Raw genomic sequence first — 10,274 nt, forward strand, 5'->3', positions numbered from 1 at the left:
AAAAAACAAAAAACAGTTCTTAGAGCACCACAACCACAGCAATGAAAGGAACCCAAGATTATATCCAAGTACTGACTGGCCCAAACACAGCAGAGAAGAGGCATTCTGATTATCAAAGTGTTTGAAAAATCGAGGTTTAATTTAGGTTTCAGATGTGTGGAAGAAGTGATGAGACAGAAAAGAGGAAAAAATAGAAAACCAGAGGAGAGCTAAGAAAGTCATGAAGTGGTAAAGAGAGCAGGTGGGCCGGGCGTGGTGGCTCATGCCTGTAATCCCAGCACTGTGGGAGGCCAAGGTGAGTGGATCGCCTGAGGTTGGTAGTTTGAGACCAGCCTGACCAACATTGAGAAACCATGTCTCTACTAAAAACATAAAACTAGCTGGGCTTCGTGGTGCACACCTGTAATCCCAGCTACTGGGGAGGCTGAGGCAGGAGAATCACGTGAACGTGGGAGGCAGAGGTTGCAATGAGCCAAGATCACACCATTTGCATTCCAGCGTGGGCAACAAGAGCAAAACTCCGTCTCTCCAAAAAAAAAAGGAAGAGCAGGTGATATATGTAAGGAGGGAAAGGCGAGAAGGTGCGGATCTCAGAGCCTTGGCAGGAAAGCCCCCGCCTTCAGCAGAGGTAAGCTCCGGTCAAGACAAGACATATGCATTAGACCAGATGGTAAAGGACATTTGGAGGTTTCTGTCTGGGTGCAGGCAGAGGTTTCTATAGAATATATTGGGGCTATACTTTTGCTCTCTCTGTTTCAGAACTTGATCTTATGCATTCGATCAGGAGTGACCAATGCCAACTTAGAAATTTATACTGAGATGCCCTAATTCTCAAGGGGACTCAGCTCATTCTTAATCCAAAAGGCCTAGTATCTGGGGAAATCACTTCAGAATTCAAACATTCTGAATAAAGGGATTTAATCACCCTAGCCATTGTAACGAAAGGAGGACAGGCTTGAAGCATGCATCAGTACTTCCACTGCCAGTTCAGTCTTCTCTAAAACTTAATTATATATTTTTTAACAATTTCTTTTTTAGCATTCCTTTCTATTAACCAAAAACTTCTTTGACATAACAGTGCTTCCTCTTACTTCCAAGATTCTGAACAGTCATGTGGCTAAAATATGGACTGGATCTCAGACTAACGCAGAAATGCATGCTGAAGAACACACACCTAGTCAAACACAAGTAGAAAAATCTACAAGGTGGTGGGGAAAGCAGGTAAGCTGAACTTGCAGACTATTGGCCAAATGCAGTCTGGTGGTTTTAAAATGTTTTTCTCTTCATAGCTTTTTTACTAAAAGTCTGTAAGGAATGTTTAAACATCAGTAAGATACACAGAAAGATGAATGGTTACAATATTGAAAATAGTAACACTGATAAGCACTTCTCTCTACAGCTTCTCTCTAAAGTCACTTCTCTTTAAAGTCAAAAGTTACTGAGCACCTATCAAGGATCAAAAATGCAATAAGACAGACACTCTCACTTTAAGTCATCAATATCTTAATAAATATTTAATATTCATGTATAAAACAAAACCGTGACTAAATACAGCCTTACCAATTATAAAATCTGGCAGTATATAAGCTGGGCAATACTTGGAAGAGAAGTTTTGGCAACAAAGAACATAAAAATGTGTACGTTATTTTATTTTAAGCATTAAACCTACTCCTGGGAATTCAACCCAAAGGAACAACTGGAAAGAAAAAAGACACTGTATGTACAAAGACGTTAATGGTATTTTATTGATAATAGACAAACACACACCTGGAAATAACCCAAATAGTCAACAAATGGAAACTGTTAATTATAACATACTACTCAATGAGCTCTACATCCATTAACATTATATTAAGAATATGTAGCAACAGAGAAAAGCATGACTAATAAGATAAACGGGAAGAAAAGCAGAACAAAGTATTCTCTGTTCTATTTGTATATATATATATTTGTATATGTATATATTCATATATTTGTATATGTATATATTCTATTTGTATATGTATATATACTGTTCTATTTGAGTATTATTCTAAATATATGACATGATTACAGTTATATAATAGAAAGTTTAGAACTAATATATAAAAATGCTGTGGATATACTTGAGTGGTAGGGTAATTGGTTTTAATATTCTTGAGATATTTTAAGAGGTATGGGGGCCGGCCGCAGTGGCTCATGCCTCTAATGCCAGCGCTTTGGGAGGCTGAGGTGGGCGGATCACTGGAGGTCAGGAGCTCAAGACCAGCTTGGCCAATATGGTGAAACCCCGCCTCTACTAAAAATACAAAAATTAGCCAGGCGTGGTGGTGTATGCCTATAATCCCAGCTACTCAGGAGACTGAGGCATAAGAATCACTTAAATCTGGGAGGTGGAGGTTGCAGCAAGCCAAGATAGCGCCACTGCACTCCAGCCTGGATGACAGAGTGAGACTCCATCTAAAAATAATAATAATAAAAATTGAGGTACAGTTGTTTTAAAAAATGGGCTTCAGCTTGATGATACTAGCCACAGCCTATGTAAGCCAAAAAGATGAGGCCGGGCATGGTGGCTCACACCAGTAGTTCTAAGACTTTGGGAGGCCAAGATGGGAAAATTACTTGAAGCCAGGAGTTTGAGACCAGCCCGGGGAATATAGCAAGATCCTCATCTCTGACCAAAAAAAAATTAAAAATTAAAAAATTTAGCTATGTGTGGTAGTGCATGCCTATAGCCCCAACTACACAGGAAGCTGAGGTGGAAGGATCACTTAAGCCCAGGAGTTCTAGGCTGCAGTGAACTACAGTCACACCACTATCCTCTAGCCTGGGCATGACAGAGTGAGACCCTGTCTCTCTGCCAAAAATAGTCAAGAAGATGGGTCCTAATCCCTATGTCATAGATACCTGACCAAAAGTATGTGTTTCAGAGACCAAGGTCTTCAAAGCAGCAGAGTGAAGGAGAAAAGATGATTGGTCACACACAAGTTGGGTATCTGTTTGACAACTGAGTACACTAGCAAAATAGAGTGTGCTGCACAGGTTTTCCTTCTACAGAGACATGGGAGAAATGAACAGAGTTTTGGCTACCATCCTCCGTATAAACAACCTCTAACAACGTGTGGACATCAACAAACACGTGCCGGGGACGGTGGCTCATGCCTGTAATCCCAGCACTTTGGGAGACTGAGGCAGGCAGATCATTTGATGCCAGGAGTTTGAGACCAGCCTGGCCAACATGGCAAAACCCCATCTCTGCTAAGAATACAAAAGTTAGCCAGGCATGGTGGCACATGCCTTTAGTCTCAACTACTTGGGAGGCTGAAGCATGAGAATTGCTTGAACCTGGGAGGTGGAGGTTGCAGTGAGCCGAAGTGGCACCACTATACTCCAACCTGGGCGAAAGAGCTAGACTGTGTCTCAAAAAAAAGTACTAACCACTATATGACAGTGGATTCTAAAGAACCACAAATTTGCCATATGTTTTAAAAAGCTATTCCTTGCATTGAACATTCACTGTTGGTGATGGATAAACCTCTACTTAAGAAAAACAGAGCTGACTGTAGATACCTCATAGATGCAGGTACGTTAAAACAGATTGACAGTCACAGGCCTTCTTAGGTCAACGACTACAACATATTGTCTGTTAATTACCCATCAGGTTAGGCCATAGGCAGATTTCACTGGTAGGCCAACATTCAGGCTAGGAGGGAAGAAAAAAGGAATGGAAGGAAAATGCAAGAGAAAGGAGAAAGTACTAAGGAGTGAACATGGTAACACTAACTCATTAGGGGTAATGAGTGGTAACACTAACTCTTTAGGGGCAACACAGTGCAGGGTCCCATAAGTGATCAACCCCTAACCAAAAAGCTCTATAAATCTATAATACTTTCTTTCTTCTTCTTCTTCTTTTTTTTTCTTGAGACAAGGTCTCCTTCAGTCACCCAGGCTGGTGTGCATCAGTGGTAGGATCTCAGCTTACAGCAACCTCTGCCTCCAAGGCTCAAGCGATCCTCCCACCTCAGTCTCTAGAGTAGCTGGGACTACAGAGGTGCGCCACCATGCTGGCTACTTTTTGTATTTTTTGTAGAGATGGGGTTTCGCCACGTTGCCCAGGTCAGTCTCGAATTCCTGGGCTCAAGCAATCGACCCACATTGACCTCCCAAAGTGCTGGGATCACAGGCGTGCACCATGGCACCTGGCCTTATAATACATTTTACACCCTTAGCCTCAATTCTCCCAAAATAAATAATTCAGAGAAGGAGAATATATTTCAAAGATAAGCACTCCTTTTGTTGTCAAAACTATTAGCAGTTTACGAAAATATTTACAATGGGCATGACAATCTTTAAGAGTTCAGTAGTGACATTCTTTTTATAAATTTGGACAAGATATCTAACAATTCAATACAAACAAGCAACCTATTATACTGCACTAATATTTAAAAGCTTTTATTCTGTAATTACTTAACTTCTATACTAATATAAAACACCCTCATTCCCATTTACTCTGAACCTCAGTACCAACTTTTCCCCAAATATTTACCTCTGAAAAAATCAAAACTTCATAAATCAATGAGTCCTTACCTTTCAAAAGAAATTTGCAATGAATTCCAGGGAGACTCATATAAAATGAACTGAAATAGAAATAAAATCCATTCCAGGAAAAAAAAATCCAAAGACTTTCATAGCAAATCTATTCAAGTTCATATTTCTTCAACACTAATCCGAGTCTTAACAGTCACATCATTAATACTCTTAATACTCACATTTTTAACATTCTGCCGCCAGCAACTACTACTGTTCAAACAAACTCTGGTTCACACACTGATGTCTGCTTCACACATCAACTTGCTTCTCCCACACTTGCACTTGCTTCCCACAGAGTTGTAATAATTTCTTACAAGTTTTACCAGGCTGTGTCCCAAAATAAAGAGAATGGGTTCTTCCGTTCTGAGGATTTTTGACATTTCTCCGCCAAATGAGGGAGGAGGTATTTGCACTTCAATAGTAGTTTCAAGACCCAACTATCATTTCCAAAACCCATCTCTACATCCCAGCCTAACACACACACACACACACACACACACACACACGCGCACATTCTCTGCCTATTCTGCCAATGGACTCTGAATCGAGGGGCCTGAAGATTTCTCGTGTCTGCCCTGCAAGTTTTCTTGCCCCTGCTGTGAAGTCTCAGAGCCTTAAATGAGGAAATATAACCCAGGATATTTATAGGTCTGTCTAGACACCATTATTTCCAAGCAGAAGCCACAGACAAGTGTAACAGCAGGCAACATGACACTCGTAAGGTAAACCAAATGAGAGGATACAGTCAGTAATAAAAAGTTTTCATTTACAGTTTGTGGGGGGAAAGCTTTAGGAAAGACCAGTTCTTATGTTTCAGGTGGTATTTTGTAGGTAAACCATATGTCAATAGGCAATTCTGAAAACCATGGAATTAAAGCCATCCAATATTAGGCAACAGGGCAATAAATAAATTCCCTCCTAAGACTTTCAAATATGAAACAAAACTCAGCCATCTGAGCAGGTTTGACCACTCGCTCAGTTCTGTAGTGATAATTACTATGATTTGATTTGAGATAAAAGTTATAAAACCTTGTATCAAGTATGTTTTTACTTTTTCACTGTCTTATTTTAATGTCAGAATACATATGTATTGAAGTAGTAGTATACTGAGGTCGTTAGCAAAGCCTGGGTCTTTCCTCTCACTCTCCTCCCTGGACAGCATGAGTTTCACCACTTGCTCCACCTTCTCCACCAATTACCGGTCCCTGGGCTCCATCCAGCCATCCAGCTGGTCAACAACGTGGCCAGAGTCTATGCAGGTGCCCAGGGCTCTGGTTTCCGGATCTCTGTGTCCTGCTCCACCAGCTTCTGGGATGGTTTGGGGTCCAGGGGCCTAGCCACAGGGATGGCTGGGCATCTGGCAGGAATAGGTGGCATCCAAACGAGAAGGAGACCATGCAAAGCCTGAAAGACCTCCTGGCCTTCTACCTGGACAGGCTGAGGAGCCTGGAGATTGAGAACCGGAGGCTGGAGAGCAAAATCTGGGAGCACCTGGAGAAGAAGGGACCCCAGGTCAGAGACTGGGGGCCATTACTTCAAGACCATTGAGGACCTGAGGGCTCAGATCTTAGCAAATACTGTGGACAATGCCTGCATTGTTCTGCAGATTGACAATGCCCGTCTTGCTGCTGATGACTTTAGAGTCAAGTATGAGACAGAGTTAGCCATGCGCCAGTCTGTGGAGAGCGACATTATGGGCTCCACAAGGTCACTGATGACACCAATGTCACCTGGCTGCAGCTGGAGACAGAGATCGAGGCTCTCAAGGAGGAGCTGCTCTTCATGAAGAACCATGAAGACGAACTAAAAGGCCTACAAGCCCAGACTGCCAGCTCTGGGTTGACCATGGAGGTAGATGCCCCCAAATCTCAGGACCTCGCCAAGATCATGGCAGACTTCTGGGCCCAACATGACAAGCTGGCTCAGAAGAACTGAGAGAGGCTGGACAAGTGCTGGTCTCAGCAGATTGAGGAGAGCACCACAGTGGTCATAATGCAGACCGCCAAGGTTGGAGCTGCTGAGATGATGCTCACGGAGCTAAGACATACAGTCCAGTCCTTGGAGATTGACCTGGACTCCACAAAAAATCTGAAGGCCAGCTTGAAGAACAGCCTGAGGGAGGTGAAGGTCCGCTACACCCTGCAGATGGAGCAGCTCATCGGGATCCTGCTGCACCTGACATCGGAGCTGGCACAGACCCAGGAAGAGGGGTGGCGCCAGTCCCAGGAGCGCGAGGTCCTGCTGAACATCAAGGTCAAGCCGGAGGCTAGGATCACCACCTACCGCTGCCTGCTGGAAAACGGTGAGGACTTCAATCTTCAATCTTGGTGATGGACAGCAGCAACTCCATGCAAACCATTCAAAAGACCACCACCCGCCGCAAAGTGAGTGGCAAAGTGGTATCTGAGACCAACACCACCAAAGTTCTGAGACATTAAGCCAGCAGAAGCAGGGTACCCTCTGGGGAGCAGGAAGCCAATAAAAAGCTCAGTGGTTTAAGAAAAAAAAAAAAAAAAAAGGTCAGGTGAGGTGGCTCACACCTGTAATCCCAGGACTTTGGGAGGCCGAGGTGGGCAGATCACGAGGTCAGGAGATTGAGACCATCCTGGCCAATGTGGTGAAACCCGTCTCTACTAAAAATACAAAAACAAAAAATTAGCCAGGCTTGGTGGCGGGCACCTGTAGTCCCAGCTACTCCGGAGGCTGAGGTGGGAGAATGGCATGAACCCAGGAGGCGGAGCTTGCAGTGAGCCAAGACCGCGCCACCACACTCTAGCCTGGGCGACAGAGTGAGACTCCGTCTCAAAAGAAAAAAAAAAAAGTACTATATTGAGAAAAATATGGGGCCAAGAAAACACGGAGGATGAAAATGAGGTTTTTTTTTGTATTTTTTAATGACTTTCAAAACAAGGTAAGAAAATTACAAGTGGCTCTTGTTTTATTCTATGTAATAGATCAATAATATAATTAGTTCTAAACATTTTTTAAATACCATCATTCGTAATTGCAAAAATTAAATGGTAAGCAGTTATCAAATTAACAAAATGAAAATTTCAAACCTAGCACTAGCAGGATGTGAGGAAAGTTGTAAACTTAAAGATTGATACGGTGCTATAAGCTGATAGTCTTTCCAGGGAGCAATCTGGCCATATGTAACAAGATCTACAAGCAATTCATGCCTCTAACCCACAGAACCTACCTTGGAAACTAAACCCTAATGAAATACTCTCCAAGTAAAATAAATGTAACTTGTTCATCAATGTTTATAGTGATGCTTTTTGTAATAGTTAAAATTGGGGAAAATCCGAATATCAAGCCACAAGAGAACGGTTAAATAACCAATCGTGGTATAATAAAAGATGGAATTATTGATCCCGAATCTTTGCTCCGTTCCTATAACATATCCCATCCAGTTCCCTGTGACTTGTCTGGGAATCACATGGGATGAGTGGAAGTCCTCAACCTAGTGATTCTAGGCTTGGTCATGTGATATACTTTGGCCAATGGGATGTGAAGACATAACCTATCCACTATTCCCTCGCACAACAGCTTTCAAGGCAGTTACATGCTTCTCATTACACTACCACTCTCAGCCATGGGAACAGCATGTCTGAGACAGGGGCTGTCCTTCAGGCTATATCCCTGAGTGAGAGGACACCGTGGAGCTGAACTGAGTCCAGTCAAGCCTCCAAGCCTACCAACAGCACTCACATAACACAGTCAAAAACTAAATGTTTGTTATTATAAGCCAGCAAGATGTTGGAACCTTTTCTGTTACCATAGCAAAAGCTCACAATACAACAGTTAGTTTGATGACAATAACTTGTCATCAAAACATGACAAGTTATATAGTAGCGGATATAGCAAACATATATTTGAAAAACGCTCATGAAAAAGTAGAATAAAAAATAATAGGTAGACACAAAAGATACCGATATAAAGCAAGCCAATGAGTACCAGAAATTAATTGAAAATGATATAATCATTTATAATTATTTTTGTCAATGAAGTATGTGTTTATACTTCATCTGCACCTACATCTACATTGCCACATCTTTTAATTCTTGTTTAGATGCTACCTCTTTATAAGTACATTTTTCAGCAATTCTCTACATACCATACTCAGAACAGAAATATTTATATCCAACACACTTTGTCTGCTTCAATGACATAAAGATAACTGAACACTTATCACAAAAGTAAATCTAGTGCAAAGGTTAGTATTCAACCTTTCACATGTATGATTTAGGGTTCAACAATTCTTTCGTCAGATTATAAAGAAGGCAACTGTAAAAAACAGACAAAAGCAAGAGTTAGAAGAAAGTATTTGCTGGGCTGGGTGTGGTGGCTCACACCTGTAATACCAGCACTTTGGGAGGCTGAGGAGGGTGGGTCACCTGATGTCAGATATTGAAGACCAGCCTGGCCAACACAGTGAAACCCCATCTCTACTAAAAATTACAAAAAATTAACCAGGCCTAGTGGCGCATGCCTGTAATCCCAGCTACTCAGGAGGTTGAGGCAGGAGAATTGCTTGAACCTGGGAAGTGGAGGTTGCAGTGAGCCGAAATCATGCCATTGCACTCCAGCCTGGGCAACAGAGTGAGACTCCATCTCAAAAAACAACAAAAAACAGTATTTGCTGGGATAATCCACTTCCTTGTCATCAAACATTGTATGAAAGCAAGATCTCAAAGACCCTCACCCATCTGAGGGTAAAGCTGTGTTGCCAATGAATTTATCTTTATGACCTACGTTAGAAATTCCATTGCATCTGTATGATTCAAGAATCACAAAAATGTTCACTATATCTCACTCATAATTTATCCTAAAATAAATTCAACAGCAAAAAAATTATTAATGTAAATCATCTTCACTATCATCTTCTATGCGACAGCAAGAAATGTAAAATGTGTATACTTCCAATAATAACAACAACAAAAAAAGGCCAGGTATGGTGGCTCACACCTATAATCCCAGCATTTTGGAAGGCCAAGGCCGGGGTGGGGGGTGGGGGAGATCACTTGGGGCCAGGAGTTCGAGACCAGCCTGGGAAACATGATGAAACCTGTCACTACGAAAAATAAAAAAATTTGGCAGAGCATGTTGGCATATACCCGTGGTCTTAGCTACTCAAGAGGCTGAGGTGGAAGGATTGCTTGAGCCCAGGAATTCAAGGTTGCAGTGAGCTATAATCACACCACTGTACTCCAGCCTAGGCAACAGAGCAAGACCTTGTCTTTAAAAAAGTAATTAATTCGTTTTTTAAAAAATATTAAGAGGATTTATAGTATATCAATTGTAAAGATGCTACAAATGTTAGTTATTAAGACCACAAGTTAACTGGGCATGGTGGCTCACACCTATAATCCCAGCACTTTGGGAGGCTGAGGCAGGAGGATCACTTGAGCCCAAGAGTTCGAGACCAGCCTGCGTAACCTAGTGATACTCTGTCTCTACAAAAAAATAAAAAATTAGCTGGGTATGGCAGCACATGCCTGTGTTCCTAGCTACTCAGGAGGCTGAGGTAGGAGGATCTCAAGATCTTGTCTCAAAAAAATAAAAAAATACACAAATTATGTATGTATTATGAAGGAGCGTATAAAATTACCACTATGAAATTATGTCTATATATGAACATTAACTATTATATTGATGCCAACATAATTGTGGGTTTTGCCATTACTTTTCACAGCAAAAACTGT

The 10,274-nt window shown here is 41.8% G+C and overlaps 1 pseudogene; it reads left to right on the plus strand.

The window, feature by feature from the left end:
* The window catches only part of LOC105551036, a 50,733-nt pseudogene extending 43,726 nt beyond the window's left edge, over positions 1-7,007 (plus strand).
* Positions 7,008-10,274: the final 3,267 nt, after the last annotated feature.

This window comes from Mandrillus leucophaeus, unplaced genomic scaffold, assembly GCF_000951045.1.
Source record: "Mandrillus leucophaeus isolate KB7577 unplaced genomic scaffold, Mleu.le_1.0 Scaffold503, whole genome shotgun sequence".
Classification (NCBI taxonomy): Eukaryota; Metazoa; Chordata; class Mammalia; order Primates; family Cercopithecidae; genus Mandrillus; species Mandrillus leucophaeus.